Below are 16382 nucleotides of genomic sequence, written 5' to 3' on the forward strand. Positions count from 1 at the left end.
CCCCCATATTTCCCCCACTTTTCCCATTTTTTTTTGGGAATCCCACCATTCCTGGTTCTCTCCCCAGCCTTGACCTTCCTGGAGCTGCCCTGACCCTATTCCAGGACTGGAAATTTACCATTTTTTCCCATTTTTTCCCATTTTTTCACCGTTTTTCCCCATTTTTCCCCATTTTTCCCCCATTTCCCCCCCAATTCCCCCACTTTTCCCATTTTTTTGGGAATCCCGCCATTCCCATTTTCCCCCAGCCCTGACCTTCCTGGAGCTGCCCTGACCCAATTCCGGGACTGTAAATTTTCCCATTTTCCCCCATTTTTATTGCGATTTTTCCCATTTTTTCCCCCATTTCCCCCATATTTCCCCCACTTTTCCCATTTTCTTTGGGAATCCCGCCATTCCCGTTCCCGCAGCCCTGACCTTCCTGGAGCTGCCCTGACCCTATTCCAGGACTGGAAATTTACCATTTTTTCCCATTTTTTCACCGTTTATCCCCATTTTTCCCATTTTTCCCCCATTTCCCCCCATTTCCCCCACTTTTCCCATTTTTTTTTTGGGAATCCCGCCATTCCCGTTCCCGCAGCCCTGACCTTCCTGGAGCACCCTTCGGACGCGCGCGCGGCCCCGGGGGGGTCGGTGCGGCTGCGCTGCCGCGTCCGCGGCCGGGCCCCGGGGCCGCCCCCCGAGCTGGGCTGGGAGCGCGACGGGCGCGACCTGGACGGGGACAGCGACCTGGCCCAGGTGGCACTGCCCGGAGGGGGGTGGGTGGCCACCAGCCAGCTCAGGTGGGCCACCAGTGTCACCTCAGTGTCACCTCAGTGTCACCTGTGTCACCTGTGTCACCTGTGTCACCTGTGTCACCTCTGTGTCATTGGTGTCACCCCTGTGTCCTGGCACAGCGACCTGGCCCAGGTGGCACTGCCCGGAGGGGGGTGGGTGGCCACCAGCCAGCTCAGGTGGGCCACCTGTGTCACCCCTGTGTGTCATTGATGTCACCTGTGTCACCCCTGTGTCACCTCAGTGTCACCTGTGTCACCTCAGTGTCACCTCAGTGTCACCTGTGTCACCTCTGTGTCCTGGCACAGCGACCTGGCCCAGGTGGCACTGCCCGGAGGGGGGTGGGTGGCCACCAGCCAGCTCAGGTGGGCCACCTGTGTCACCCCTGTGTCACCTCTGTGTCACCTGTGTCACCTGTGTCACCTGTGTCACCCCTGTGTCCTGGCACAGCGACCTGGCCCAGGTGGCACTGCCCGGGGGCGGCTGGGTGGCCACCAGCCAGCTCAGGTGGGCCACCTGTGTCACCCCTGTGTCATTGATGTCACCCCTGTGTCACCTCAGTGTCACCTGTGTCACCTCTGTGTCACCTCTGTGTCATTGGTGTCACCCCTGTGTCACCTGTGTCACTTCTGTGTCACCTGTGTCACCCCTGTGTCATTGGTGTCACCCCTGTGTCCTGGCACAGCGACCTGGCCCAGGTGGCACTGCCCGGGGGGGGGTGGGTGGCCACCAGCCAGCTCAGGTGGGCCACCTGTGTCACCTCAGTGTCACCCCTGTGTCACCCCTGTGTCACCTGTGTCACCCCTGTGTCACCTGTGTCACCTCTGTGTCATTGATGTCATTGATGTCACCCCTGTGTCACCTCAGTGTCACCTGTGTCATTGGTGTCACCCCTGTGTCATTGATGTCACCTGTGTCATTGGTGTCACCTCTGTGTCACCTGTGTCACCTCTGTGTCACTCCTGTGTCATTGATGTCACCTGTGCCACCTGTGTCATTGATGTCACCCCTGTGTCACCTGTGTCACCTGTGTCACCTCTGTGTCATTGATGTCACCTGTGTCACCCCTGTGTGTCACTGATGTCACCCGGGTGTGGTTGTTGATGGCACCGATGTCTCCGAGTCTCTGCGTCCCCAAAAATCCAAAATCCCCAAAAAAATCCCCGAGTCCCAAATCCCCAAAAATCCCCAAATCCCCAAATCCCCAAAAATCCCCAAAAATCCCCAAATCCCCAAATCCCCAAAAATCCCCAAAAATCCCCAAACCCCAAATCCCCAAATCCCTAAATCCCCAAAAATCCCCAAAAATCCCCAAACCCCAAATCCCCAAACCCCAAATCCTAAATCCCAAATCCCAAATTCCCAAATTCCCAAATTCCCAAATCCCAAGTCCCCAAATCCTCAAATCCCAAACCCCAAATCTCCCCAAAACCACCAAATCTCCCCTCAAAATCCTGCCAAAGAAACCCCAAAAATCCCCAAAACACCCCAAAATCCTGCCAAAAAAATCCACAAAATCCCCCCAAAATCCCCAAAAATCCCCAAAATCCCCCAAAATCCCCGAATTCCCCGAATTCCGCAGGCTGGCGCCGCTCTCCGAGTCCGACTCCGGCCGCTTCCGCTGCTGGGCCCGGGCGGGGCCGGGGCCGCGGCTGCTCTCGCGGCCCGCCACGCTGGAGCTGGCAGGTGAGCCCCAAAAACTCCCCAAAAACACCCCAAAAACACCCCAAAAACACCCCAAAAACACCCCAAAAACACCCCAAAAACACCCCGAAAACACCCCAAAAACACCCCAAAAACACACCCAAAAACACCCCAAAAACACCCCGAAAACACCCCAAAAACACACCCGAAATACCCAAAAACACCCCAAAAACGCCCCAAAAACACCCCAAAAGCACACCCGAAATACCCAAAAACACACCCAAAAACACACCCGAAATACCCAAAAACACACCCAAAAAAACCACCCAAAAACACCCCAAAAACCCACTCGAAATACCCAAAAACACACCACAAAATCTCCCCAAAATATCCCAAAAATCCACCCAAAATCGCCCCAAAATATCCCAAAAATCCACCCAAAAAATCCACCCGAAATACCCAAAAACACACCCAAAAACACACCCGAAATACCCAAAAACACACCCAAAAATACCCCAAAAAACTCCCAAAACCACACTCAAAATATCAAAAAAAACCACCCAAAACCACACCCAAAATACCCAAAAATACCCCAAAATCACACCCCAAATACAAAAAAAATCCCTCCAAAAATCCCCCCAAAAATCCCCCCAAAAATCCCCCCAAAAATCCCCCCAAAATACCAAAAATCCCCCCCAAAACCACACCCAAAATACCTCAAAACACACCCAAAATACCCAAAAATACCCAAAACCCCCCAAAAATACCCAAAAAACCCACCCAAAATACCCAAAAAGCCCACCCAAAAACCTCCCAAAATATCAAAAAAAAACCCCAAAGATCCCACCAAAAATGCACTCAAAATACCCAAAAAAAACCCAAAAAACCCACCCAAATATCCCCCAAAAAATACCCAAAAAACCACCCAAAAATCCCCACAAACCCCCCAAAAATCCCCCAAAAAAACCCCAAAAATACTCAAAAAATGCACCCAAAAATGCACCCAAAAAATCCCCAAAAAATCCCCCAAAAATCCTGAAAGATCTGCCAAAAAATTCCCCCAAAATTCCAGAAGAATGCCCTGAAAAATCCCTGAAAAATCCCAAAAATCCACCCCAAAAAATCCCAAACGAATCTGCCGGAAAATCCCCCCCAAAATCCCAAAATCCCTCCAAAAAATAAAAAAAAACCAAAAAATTCCCCCAAAATTCCCAAAAGAATGCCCTGAAAAATCCCTGAAAAATCCCAAAAAATCCCCCAAAAAAGACCAAAAAATCCCAAAAAAATCCCAAAAGAATCTGCTGAAAAATCCCCCCAAAAATCCCAAAAAACCCCAAAAACCTCCAAAAATTTCCCTGAATATCCCAAAAAAAAATCCCCAAAAAATCTCCCAAAATCACAAAAATCCCCCAAAATCCCAAATAGCACCCAAAAAATCCCAAAAAAACCCCAAAGAATCTGCCAAAAAAATTTTCCCGTTTTTCCTCCAATTTCCCCTAAAATTCACCAAAAATTTTCCAAAAATTCCCCAAAGTTTCACAATTTTTTCCCAAATTTTCCAAAACTTTTCCTTAAAATTTCCCGAATTTTCCCCAATTTTTTCTCAAAATTTTCCAAATCTCCCCCAAATTTTCCCCAAATTTCCTCCAAATTTTCCCTAAAAATTCCCAAATTTTCCCAAAATGTTGTCAAAAATTTCCCAAATTTTCCCCAAATTCCTTCAAATTTTCCCTAAAAATTCCCAAATTTTCCCCAATTTTTTATCAAAAAATTCACAAATTTCCCCCAAATTCCCTCCAAATTTCTCCCAGATTTCCTCCAAATTTCCCCCAAATTTTTCCCAAAATTTCCTCCAAATTTCCCCCAAATTTTTCCAATCCTTTCCCCAAAGTTTCCAAAATTTTCTCAACATTTTTCCCAGTTTTTTCTCCAATTTTCCCCAAAATTCTCCATATTTTTCTAAAATTTTCCCCAAATTTCCCCCTAATTTTTCTCAAATTTTCCCCAAACTTTTTCCATATTTTCCCCCGGTTTTTTCCCAAATTTCCCTAAAATTTCCCAAATTTTCCATCAATGTTTCCCCAAAATTCCCCAAATTTTTTCAGATTTCTCCCCATTTTTTTCCCAAATTCTGGCCCCGTTAAAATCCCAAATTTACCCAAATTTACCCAAATTTTGGGCGTTTTTGGGGGTTTTTTGGGGTTTTTTTGGGGTTTTCACCCCCAAAACTCCCGGAATTTTTCCCAAAATTCCCCAAATTTCGCCCAAATTGTTCTGGAACGTTCCAGGGCTGCCACGCACCCAGAGCCGGGAATTCTGCTCCCATTGAAACCCCAAATTTACCCAAATTTTGACCGATTTTCCCCGGGTTTTTTGCTGTTTCCACCCCCGGAACTCCCGGAATTTCCCCCAATTTTCCCAAAATCCCGGGAATTTGCCCCAAAGCTCGGCCAGGGCTGCCGGAGTTCGAGGAGGAGCCGCGGGCGCTGCGGGTGCCGGCGCTCGCCCCGTTCTCGCTGCGCTGCTCCGCCCGCGGCGCCGCGCGGCTGCGCTGGCTGCGGGACGGGACCGCGCTGGGGCCGCCCGCGGAGCGCCCGGAACGGAGCCCGTCCGTGCTGAGGGTGCCAGGTGGGACAGCTGGGGACAGCTGGGGACAGCTGGGGACACTTGGGGACAGCTGGGGTTACGGGTTTGGGGGGATTTTGGGGGTTTTATTTGGGATTTTTGGGGTTTTTGGGGGGATTTTGGGGGGCTCGGGGACCCCCCGGAACGGAGCCCGTCCGTGCTCCGCGTGCCAGGTGGGGTTTGGGACATTTGGGGACACCTGGGGACAGCTGGGGACAGCTGGGGACACTTGGGGACATCTGGGGTTTGGGGTTTTGGGGGGTTTTGGGTTTTATTTGGGATTTTGGGGGGTTTTTGGGGGGGTTTTGGGGGGCTCGGGGACCCCCTGGGACAGAGCCCGTCCGTGCTGCGGGTGCCAGGTGGGGCTGGGGACACCTGGGGACAGCTGGGGACATTTGGGGACATCTTGGGTTACGGGGTTTGGGGTTTTTTTAGGGTTTTCTTGGGGTTTTTCAGGGGGATTTTGGGGTTTTGGGGGGCTCGGGGACCCCCTGGGACAGAGCCCGTCCACCCTGCGGGTGCCAGGTGGGGCTTGGGGACACCTGGGGACACCTGGGCACAGCTGGGGACAGCTGGGGACAGCTGGGGACACCTGGGGACACTTGGGGACACCTGGGGACATTTGGGGTTTGGGGTTTTGGGGGGTTTTTTGGGTTTTATTTGGGATTTTTTGGGGGTTTCTGGGGGATTTTCAGGGGGGATTTTGGGGGGCTCGGGGATCCCCTGGCACAGAGACCATCCGTGCTGCAGGTGCCAGGTGGGGTTCGGGACATTTGGGGACAGCTGTGGACAGCTGGGGACAGCTGGGGACACCTGGGGTTTGGGGTTTTGGGGTTTTTTTGGGTTTTATTTGGGATTTTTGGGGGTTTCTGGGGGGTTTTGGGGGCTCGGGGACCCCCTGGGACAGAGCCCGTCCGTGCTGCGGGTGCCAGGTGGGGCTGGGGACACCTGGGGACATTTTGGGGACAGTTGGGGACAGTTGGGGACATTTTGGGGACAGTTGGGGACATTTTGGGGACATTTGGGGACATTTGGGGACATTTGGGGACATTTGGGGTTTGGGGTTTTGGGGGATTCTTGGGTTTTATTTGGGATTTTTGGGGGATTTTTGGGGTTTTGGGGGGCTCGGGGACCCCCTGGCACGGAGCCCGTCCACCCTGCGGGTGCCAGGTGGGGCTGGGGACATTTGGGGACATTTGGGGACATTTTGGGGACATTTGGGGACATTTGGAGTTCTGGATTTTGGGTTTTTTTGGGGCATTTTTTGGAGTTTTTGGGGGTTTTTTTGGGGTTTTCAGGCGGGTTTTGGGGGGCTCGGGGACCCCCTGGGGACATTTGGGGACATTTGGGGTTTGGGAAATGGAGGAATTTGGGTGAATTGGGGGGAATTTTGGGGAGAATTTTTGGGACATTTGGGTTTTTGGAAATTGGGGAATTTGGGGAATTTGGGGGGAATTTTGGGGAGAATTTTGGGGACATTTGGGATTTTGGGAAATGGGGGAATTTGGGGGGGATTTTGGGGGATTTGGGTTTTGGGAAATGAGGGAATTTGGGGGGATTTGGGGGGAATTTTGGGGAGAATTTTGGGGAGAATTTTGGGGACATTTGGAGGGTTGGGAAATGGAGGAATTTGGGGGTATTTGGAGAGTTGAAAAATTGGGTATTTTTGGTGGATTTCGGGGGGAATTTGGGGGGATTTGGGGACATTTGGGTTTTCGGAAATGGGGGAATTTGGGGGGATTTGGGAGGAATTTGGGGTAATTTGGAGAGTTGAAAAATTGGGTATTTTCGGTGGATTTTGGGGGGAATTTGGAGGAATTTAGAGGGTTGGGAAATGGAGGAATTTGGGGGGATTTTGAGGGATTTTGGGGGGATTTGGAGAGTTGAAAAATTGGGTTTTTTTGGTGGATTTTGGGGGGAATTTGGAGGAATTTGGAGGGTTGGGAAATGGAAGAATTTGGGGGGATTTTGAGGGATTTTGGGGGGATTTGGAGAGTTGAAAAATTGGGTTTTTTTGGTGGATTTTGGTGTGAATTCGGGGGGATTTGGCGACATCTGAGTCCCTTGGGAAGGCCCCGGGGTGTCACTGCTGTGGAGGGGGGTTTGGATGACTAAAATTTTTCCCCAAAACCCCCAAAATTGTCCCCAAATTTGTCCCCCCCCCCCCCCCAGGGCTGAACCGCAGCAGCTCCTTCGTCTGCGAGGCGCACAACGAGCGCGGCGTCAGCAGCTCCCGCAGCGCCACCGTCACCGGTGAGCAAAACCACCCAAATCCCCGGAATTCAGCCCAAAATGCACCCAAATATCCCCCGGATTCAGCCCAAAATAACCCCCAAAACACAGCCCAAAATCCCCCCAATTCAGCCCAAAATCCCCCCAAAATCCCCGGAATTCAGCCCAAAATCCCTGGGGTGGCATTTGGGGACATTTTGGGGAATTTGAGGACATTTGGGGACCCTTGGGGACATCTGGGGACATTTGCGGACCCTGAGGTGACATTTGGGGACATTTGGGTGGAATTTGGGTCGAATTTGGGGACATTTGGGGGCCCTGGGGTGACATTTGGGGACATTTTCGGGACATTTGGGTGGAATTGGGGACATTTGGGGACATTTGAGAACCCTGGGGTGGAATTTGGGGACATTTTGGGTGGAATTTGGGGACATTTGAGGACATTTGGGGACATTTGGTGATCCTTGGGTGACATTTGGGGACATTTGGGCACATTTGAGGACATTTGGGAGGAATTTGGGGACATTTTGGGACCCTGGGGTGGCATTTGGGGCCATTTGGGCACATTTGAGGACATTTGGGGACATTTTGGGGAATTTGGGGACTTTTGGTGACCCTTGGGTGACATTTGGGCCATTTGGGGACACTTGGGGACATTTGGGTGGAATTTGGGGACATGTGGGGACCCTGGGGTGCCATTTGGGGCCATTTGGGGACATTTTGGGGCCATGTGGGGCAATTTGGGGCCATTTGGGGACATTTTGGGGCCACTTGGAGACATTTGGGGACCCTGGGGTGACATTTGGGCACATTTGAGGACATTTGGGTGGAATTTGGGGACATTTTGGGACCCTGGGGTGACATTTGGGGCCATCTGGGGCCATTTTGGGCCCTTTTGGGGCCATTTGGGGACACTTGGGGACCCTGGGGTGCCATTTGGGACATTTGGGTGGAATTTGGGGACATTTGGTGACCCTTGGGTGACATTTGGGGCCATTTGGTGACATTTGGGGACATTTGGGGACATTTGGGGACATTTGAGGACATTTTGGGGACCCTGGAGTGATATTTGGGGCCACTTGGGGACACTTGGGGACCCTGGGGTGCCACTGGGGACCCTGTGGTGACACTTGGTGACACTTGGGGCCCCTGGCGTGACATTTGGGGCCATTTGGGGCCACTTGGGGACATTTGGGGGACATTTGGTGACCCTTGGGTGACATTTGGGCACATTTGAGGACATTTGGGTGGAATATGGGGACATTTTGGGACCCTGGGGTGACATTTGGGGCCATTTGGGGACATTTGGGGACCCTGGGGTGCCATTTGGGGCCATTTGGGGACATTTTGGGGCCATCTGGGGCCATCTGGGGCCATTTTGGGGCCATTTGGGGACATTTTGGGGCCATTTGGGGACACTTGGGGACCCTGGGGTGCCATTTGGGGCCATCTGGGGCCATTTGAGGACATTTTGGGGACTTTTGAGGACATTTGGGGACCCTGTGGTGCCATTTGGGGCCATTTGGGGACCCTGGGGTGCCACTTGAGAACCCTGGGGTGCCACTTGGGGCCATTTGGGGCCCCTGGGGTGACATTTGGTGCCACTTGGGGACCCTGGGGTGTCACTTGGGGACCCTGGGGTGCCACTTGGGGCCCTTAGGGTGCCATCTGGGGACCCTGGGGTGCCACTTGGGGCCCCTGGGGTGCCATTTGGTGCCACTTGAGAACCCTGGGGTGCCACTTGGGGCCATTTGGGGCCCCTGGGGTGCCACTTGAGAACCCTGGGGTGCCATTTGGTGCCACTTGGGGTCCCCGGGGTGCCTCTGGGTCCCCGGGGCGCCGCTGACGCCGGCCGTGTCGCAGTGGTGCCCGCGGCGCCGCGGCACCCGCGGGTGTCGGGGACGGGCCCGCGCTGGCTGGAGCTGAGCTGGGAGCCGGGGGAGGCGCCCGGGGCCGCGGGGCCGCAGGAGTGCGCGCTGCAGGTGAGCCCGGGCCCGAATCCCGGGAAATCCGCCCAAAAATCAATCCCAAAATACCCCGAAATCCGCCCAAAAATCAATCCTGAAATCCGCCCAAAAATCAATCCTGAAATCTGCCCAAAAATCAATCCTGAAATCTGCCCGAAATCAGCACAAAAATCAATCCCGAAATCCACCCAAAAATCAATCCTGAAATCTGCCCAAAAATCAATCCCGAAATCCCCCGAAATCCGCCCAAAAATCAATCCTGAAATCTGCCCGAAAATCAATCCCGAAATCCGCCCGAAAATCAATCCTGAAATCCGCCCAAAAATCAATCCCAAAATACCCCGAAATCCGCGGGAAATCCACCCAAAAATCAATCCTGAAATCAGCCCAAAAATCAATCCCGAAATCCGCCCAAAAATCAATCCTGAAATCTGCCCGAAATCAGCACAAAAATCAATCCTGAAATCTGCCCAAAAATCAATCCCAAAATACCCCGAAATCCGCGCTAAATCCGCCCAAAAATCAATCCCGAATTCTGCCCAAAATCAGCCCAAAAATCAATCCTGAAATCTGCCCAAAATCAGCACAAAAATCAATCCTGAAATCTGCCCGAAATCCACCCAAAAATCAATCCCGAATTCTGCCCAAAATCAGCCCAAAAATAAATCCCGAAATCAGCCCAAAAATCAATCCCGAGATCTGCCCGAAATCCGCCCAAAAATCAATCCCGAAATCCACCCAAAAAGCAATCCCAAAATCCGCCCAAAATCCGCACGAAATTCACCCAAAAATCAATCCTGAATTCTGCCCAAAATCAGCCCAAAAATCAATCCCGAAATCAGCCCAAAAATCAATCCCGAAATACGCCCGAAATCTGCCCGAAATACGCCCAAAAATCAATCCCAAAATCCGCACGAAATCAGCGTTAAATCCGCCCAAAAATCAATCCCGAAATCCACCCAAAATCCGCCCAAAATCCACCCAAAAATCAATCCCGAAATCCACTCAAAATTCACCCCAAAATTAATCCCAAAATCTGCACGAAATCCGCCCAAAATCCGCAAGAAATCTGCACGAAATTCACCCAAAAATCAATCCCGAAATCACCCCAAAATCCGCCCAAAATCTGCACGAAATTCACCCAAAAATTAATCCCAAAATCCGCCCAAAATCTGCACGAAATTCACCCAAAAATTAATCCCAAAATCCGCCCAAAATCCGCACAAAATCCGCCCGAAATCTGCCCAAAATCCGCCCAAAAATCAATCCTGAAATCAGCGCGAAATCCACCCAAAAATCAATCCCAAAATCCGCCCAAAATCCACCCAAAAATCAATCCCAAAATCCGCCTGAAATCTGCATGAAATTCACCCCAAAATTAATCCCAAAATCTGCACGAAATCCGCCTGAAATCCACCCAAAATCTGCACGAAATCCACCCGAAATCTGCACGAAATCTGCCTGAAAATTAATCCCAAAATCACCCCAAAATCAACCCCAAATCGCCCCAGAATAACCCAAAAATTGGCCCAAAATGATCCCAAAATAGGCCCAAAATCACCCCAAAATTACCTTAAATTGCCCCAAAATTGTCCTAAAATTGCCTCAAAATCACTCCAAAATTCCCCAAAATTTGCTCCAAATTGCCCCAAAATCAGCCCCAAAATTGCCCCAAAAAAAGCCCCAAATTTTCCCAAAATCACCCCAAAATCAACCCCAAATTGCCCCAAAATTCCCCAAAATGTGCTCCAAATTGCCCCAAAATCAGCCCCAAAATCCCCCAAACTTGCCCCAAATTCACCCCCAAATGATCCCAGAATTGCCTTAAATCACCCCAAAATCACCCCAAAATCAACCCCAAATCGCCCCAAAATCACCCCAAAATTGGCCCAAAATGAGACCAAAATTGCCCCAAAATCACCCAAAAAAGCCCCAAATTGCCCCAAAATCAACCAAAAATCACCTCAAAATCAGCCAAAAATCACCTCAAAATTGGCCCAAAATCACCCCAAAATCAGCCCAAAAGGATCCCAAAATCTCCCCAAAATTGCCTTAAATTGCCCCAAAATTGGCCCAAAATCCCCCCAAAATCCCCCAAAATCCCCCCACTTTTCCCCAAAATCACCCCAATTTTCCCCCCCAAAAAACTCCCCAAATTTTCCCAAAACCGCCCAAATTTTGTGCCGCTTTGGGCCAATCGGGGGCCGGTTTTGGTGTCCCCAAGGTGGTCCCGGCTGATGTCGCCGATGTCGCCTCTGACCCCCGCGTGTCGCGACATGGGGGCGACGTCACTGACTCCTCCATATCGCGACATGGGGGCGACGTCACCGCGTCCGCCATGTCGCGACATGGGGATGACGTCACCGCGTCCGCCATGTCGGAACACGGGGGTGACGTCACCGCGTCCGCCATGTCGCCGCATGGGGATGACGTCACCGCGTCCGCCATGTCGTGGCATGGGGGTGACGTCACCGCGTCCGCCATGTCGTGGCATGGGGATGACGTCACCGCGTCCGCCATGTCGGAACATGGGGGTGACGTCACCGCCTCATCCATGTCGCGACATGGGGGCGATGTCACCGCCTCCCCCATGTCGCGACACGGCGCCGCTGTCGCGGCAGCGCTGGTGTCGCGCTGGGCGGCCGTGCCGCCGTTCCGGCTGCGGCTGGCGGGGCTGCGGCCGCTGTCGCGATACCGCGCGCGCGTCGCCTGTCGCGACAGGCGCGGCCGCTCGGGATGGAGCCGCTGGGAGCCCGCGGCCACCGGAGAGGGCGGTGAGGAGGGGAAATGGGAAATGGGAAATAATGGGGAAATAATGGGGAAATGGGAAATGGGAAATGGGAAATAATGGGGAAATAATGGGAAATGGGGAAATGGGAAATGGGAAATGGGAAATAATGGGAAATGGGAAATGGGAAATGGGAAATGGGGAATGGGGAAATAATGGGAAATGGGAAATGGGAAATGGGAAATGGGGAATGGGGAAATGGGAAATGGGGAAATGGGGAAATGGGAAATGGGAAATGGGGAAATGGGAAATGGGGAAATGGGGAAATGGGGAAATGGGAAATGGGGAAATGGGAAATGGGAAATGGGGAAATGGGGAATGGGAAATGGGGAAATGGGGAAATGGGGAGGGGAAATGGGGAAATGGGGAAATGGGAAATGGGGAAATGGGGAAATGGGGAAATGGGAAATGGGAAATGGGGAAATGGGGAAATGGGAAATGGGGAAATGGGGAAATGGGAAATGGGAAATGGGGAAATGGGGAAATGGGGAAATGGGAAATGGGAAATGGGGAAATGGGGAAATGGGGAGGGGAAATGGGGAAATGGGGAAATGGGAAATGGGGAAATGGGGAAATGGGGAAATGGGAAATGGGGAAATGGGAAATGGGAAATGGGGAAATGGGGAATGGGAAATGGGGAAATGGGGAAATGGGAAATGGGGAAATGGGGAAATGGGGAGGGGAAATGGGGAAATGGGGAAATGGGAAATGGGGAAATGGGGAAATGGGAAATGGGGAAATGGGGAAATGGGAAATGGGGAAATGGGGAAATGGGAAATGGGGAAATGGGGAAATGGGGAGGGGATCCCAAATTTGGGGACGGGGAGCCCGAGACTGGGGAGGGGGGAAATGGGGAGGGGGAGGGGAGAAATGGGGAGGGGACCCCAAATTTGGGGAGGGGGAGCCCGAGATTGGGAGGGGGGAAATGGGGAGGGGGGAAATGGGGAGGGGGGAAATGGGGAGGGGGAACTGGAGAGGGGCAGCCCGAATTTGGGGAGGGGGAGGTGGGAAATGGGCTTTCCGAATTTGGGGAGGGGGACCCCGAGACTGGGGAGGAGGACCCCGAATTTGGGGAGGGGGAGGGGAGAAATGGGGAGGGGGACCCCTAAAATGAAGAGGGGGGACCCAAATTTGGGGAGGGGGAGGAGGGAGGGGATCCCAAATTTGGGGAGGGGGGACCCCGAAAATGGGGAGGGGGGCCTCGAATTTGGGGAGGGGAAGGGGGGGACCCCAAATTTGGGGAGGGGGGAGCGAATTTGGGGAGGCGGAGGGGGGGACCCCAAAAATGGGAGGGAAAGTGGAAAAATGGGGGGGACGCCAAAAATGGGGAGGGGGGACCCCAAAATTTTGGGGGAGAGAAACAAAAAAATGGGGGGGACCCCAAATCTGGGGAGGGGCTCTCCCCCCAATTTTGGTGTTTCCCCCCCAAATTTTGGATTTCTCACCCCAATTTCGGGTTTCTGACCCGATTTTGGGGTCTCTCACCCCAATTTCGTGTTTCTCACCCCAATTTTGGGTTTCTGGCCTGATTTTCGGGTTTCTGACCCCAAATTTCGGGTCTCTCACCCCAATTTTGGTTTTCTCTCCCCGATTTCGGGTCTCTCACCCCAATTTTGGGTTTCTGACCTGATTTTCAGGTTTCTCACCCCAATTTTGGGTTTCTGGCCCGATTTTCGGGTTTCTGACTCCAAATTTTGGGTTTCTGACCCCAATTTATTGTTTCTGACCCGATTTTGGGGTTTCTCACCCCAATTTCGGGTCTCTCACCCCAATGTCGGGTTTCTGCCCCCAAATTTCGTGTTCCTCACCCCAATTTCGTGTTCCTCACCCCAATTTCGGGTTCCTCACCCCAATTTCGGGTTCCTCACCCCAATGTCGGGTTTCTGCCCCCAAATTTCGTGTTTCTCACCCCAATTTCGGGTTTCTCTCCCCAATGTCGGGTTTCTCACCCCAATTTCGGGTTTCTCTCCCCAAATTTCGTGTTTCTCACCCCAAATTTCGTGTTTCTCACCCCAATTTCGGGTCTCTCACCCCAATGTCGGGTTTCTGACCCCAAATTTCGTGTCTCTCACCCCAATTTCGGGTTTCTCTCCCCAATTTCGTGTTTCTCACCCAAATTTCGTGTTTCTCACCCCAATTCCGGTGTCCCCCCAGTTCCCGAGGGGCCCCCCCAGAACCTGAGCGCTCGCTGGGTGGGGGCGGGGCGGGCGCGGCTGCGCTGGGGCCCCCCCCGCCCCCCCCTCAACGGGGTCCTGGGGGGGTTCCGGGTGGGCGTCGGGAGCCCCGCCCACCCCGAGGTGAGACCCCAAACCCCCGGAATCACCCCCAAAATCACCCCGAAAACCCCCGAAATCACCCCGAAAATCACCCCGAAAATCACCCCGAAAATCACCCCGAAAATCCCAGAAATCACCCCAAAAATCCCAAAAGTCACCCCAAAAATAACCCCGAAAATCCCCGAACCAACCCCAAAAATCACCCCGAAAATCCCAAAAATCACCCCGAAAATCACCCCAAATTCACCCCTAATCTCCCCCGAAATCCCTCAAATTTCCCCAAAATTCCCCCAGATCCCCCCAAATTCCCCCCAAAATCGTCCCAAATTCCCCCAAATCCCCCAAATCCCCCCAAATCCCCAAATCCCCCCAAATCCCCAAACCCCCCAAATCCCCCCAAATCCCCAAATCCCCCCAAAATTCCCCAAAATTGCTTCAAATCCCCCCAAACCCCCCAAATTCCCCCAAATCCCCAAATCCCCAAACCCCCCAAATCCCCCCAAATCCCAAAATCCCCCAAATCCCCAAATCCCCCCAAATCCCCCCAAATCCCCCCAAATCCCCAAATTCCCCCAAATCCCCAAATCCCCCCAAATCCCCAAATCCCCCCAAATCCCCAAATTCCCCCAAATACCCCAAATCCCCCCAATTCCCCCCAAATTCCCCCAAAATCCCCAAACCCCCCAAATCCCCAATTCCCCAATCCCCCCAAATCCCCAAATCCCCAATTCCCCCCAAATCCCCCAAATTCCCCCCAAAATCCCCAATTCCCCCCAAATTTACCCCAAATCCCCAAAATCCCCTGAATTTTCCCCAAAACGGGGCCCGCAGCGGGTTCTGGACGTGGGGCTGGCCCAGGAGGCGTCGCTGGATTTGGGGGCGCTGGGCCCCAACGTCTCCCTGCGGGTGGCGCCCTACACCGGGGGGGGGCAGGGGCCCTGGAGCCCCCCCCTGCTGCTGCCGCCCCCCCGTGAGTCACCCCAAAATCCCAAAATCACCCCAAAAAAAACCCCGACCCCGAAAACCCCAAAAAACCCGAAATTCCATTGTTCTGTACCCCAGAAACCCCAAAAATCCCCAATTCTGCTCCCCAAAAATCCCCAATTCTGCTCCCCAAAATCCCCAATTCTGTCCCCAAAATCCCCCCCTGCTGCTGCCGCCCCCCCGTGAGTCACCCCGAAACCCCAAAATCACCCCAAAAAAAAACCCGACCCCGAAAACCCCAAAAAACCCGAAATTCCATCGTTCTGTAGCCCAAAAAACCCAAAATCCCCAATTCTGCTCCCCAAAATCCCCAATTCTGTCCCCAAAATCACCCCAAAAAAAACCCCGACCCCGAAAACCCCAAAAAACCCGAAATTCCCACCGTTCTGTACCCCAAAAAACCCAAAATCCCCAATTCTGTCCCCAAAAATATCCAATTCTGCTCCCCAAAATCCCCAATTCTGTCCCCAACATCTCCCCCCCGCCACCCCCACGTGAGTCACCCCAAAATCCCAAAATCACCCCAAAAAAAACCCGACCCCAAAAACCCCAAAAACCCCGAAATTCCCATCGTTCTGTACCCCAAAAAACCCAAAATCCCCAATTCTGCTCCCCAAAATCCCCAATTCTGCTCCCTAAAAATATCCAATTCTGCTCCCCAAAAATCCCGAATTCTGTCCCCAAAAATCCCCCCTGGTGCTGCCCCATGAGTGACCCCGAAACCCCAAAATCACCCCAAAAAAACCCCGACCCCAAAAACCCAAAAAAAACCCGAAATTCCCACCGTTCTGTACCCCAAAAAACCCAAAATCCCCAATTCTGACCCCAAAATCCCTCCCTGCTGCTGCCGCCCCCCCGTGAGTCACCCCAAAATCCCAAAATCACCCCAAAATCACCCCAAAAAAAACCCGACCCCGAAAACCCCAAAAGCCCCGAAATTCCCACCGTTCTGTACCCCAAAAAACCCAAAATCCCCAATTCTGTTCCCCAAAATCTTCAATTCTGCTCCCCAAAATCCCCAATTCTGCTCCCTAAAAATATCCAATTCTGCTCCCCAAAAATCCCCAATTCTGTCCCCAACATCTCCCCCCT

General features: G+C 52.5%; 1 long non-coding RNA gene across 1 annotated transcript; it reads left to right on the forward strand.

Annotated features, from left to right (window-relative positions):
• The first annotated feature begins 4993 nt into the window (after positions 1–4993).
• Positions 4994–9149, forward strand: LOC110483540 (uncharacterized). Its single transcript, XR_002467592.2, has 3 exons — positions 4994–5046; positions 7216–7296; positions 9139–9149. It is a non-coding gene; the product is annotated as an uncharacterized LOC110483540 (long non-coding RNA).
• Positions 9150–16382: the final 7233 nt, after the last annotated feature.

This window comes from Lonchura striata, chromosome 31 (assembly GCF_046129695.1).
Source record: "Lonchura striata isolate bLonStr1 chromosome 31, bLonStr1.mat, whole genome shotgun sequence".
In the NCBI taxonomy this organism is placed as follows: domain Eukaryota; kingdom Metazoa; phylum Chordata; class Aves; order Passeriformes; family Estrildidae; genus Lonchura; species Lonchura striata.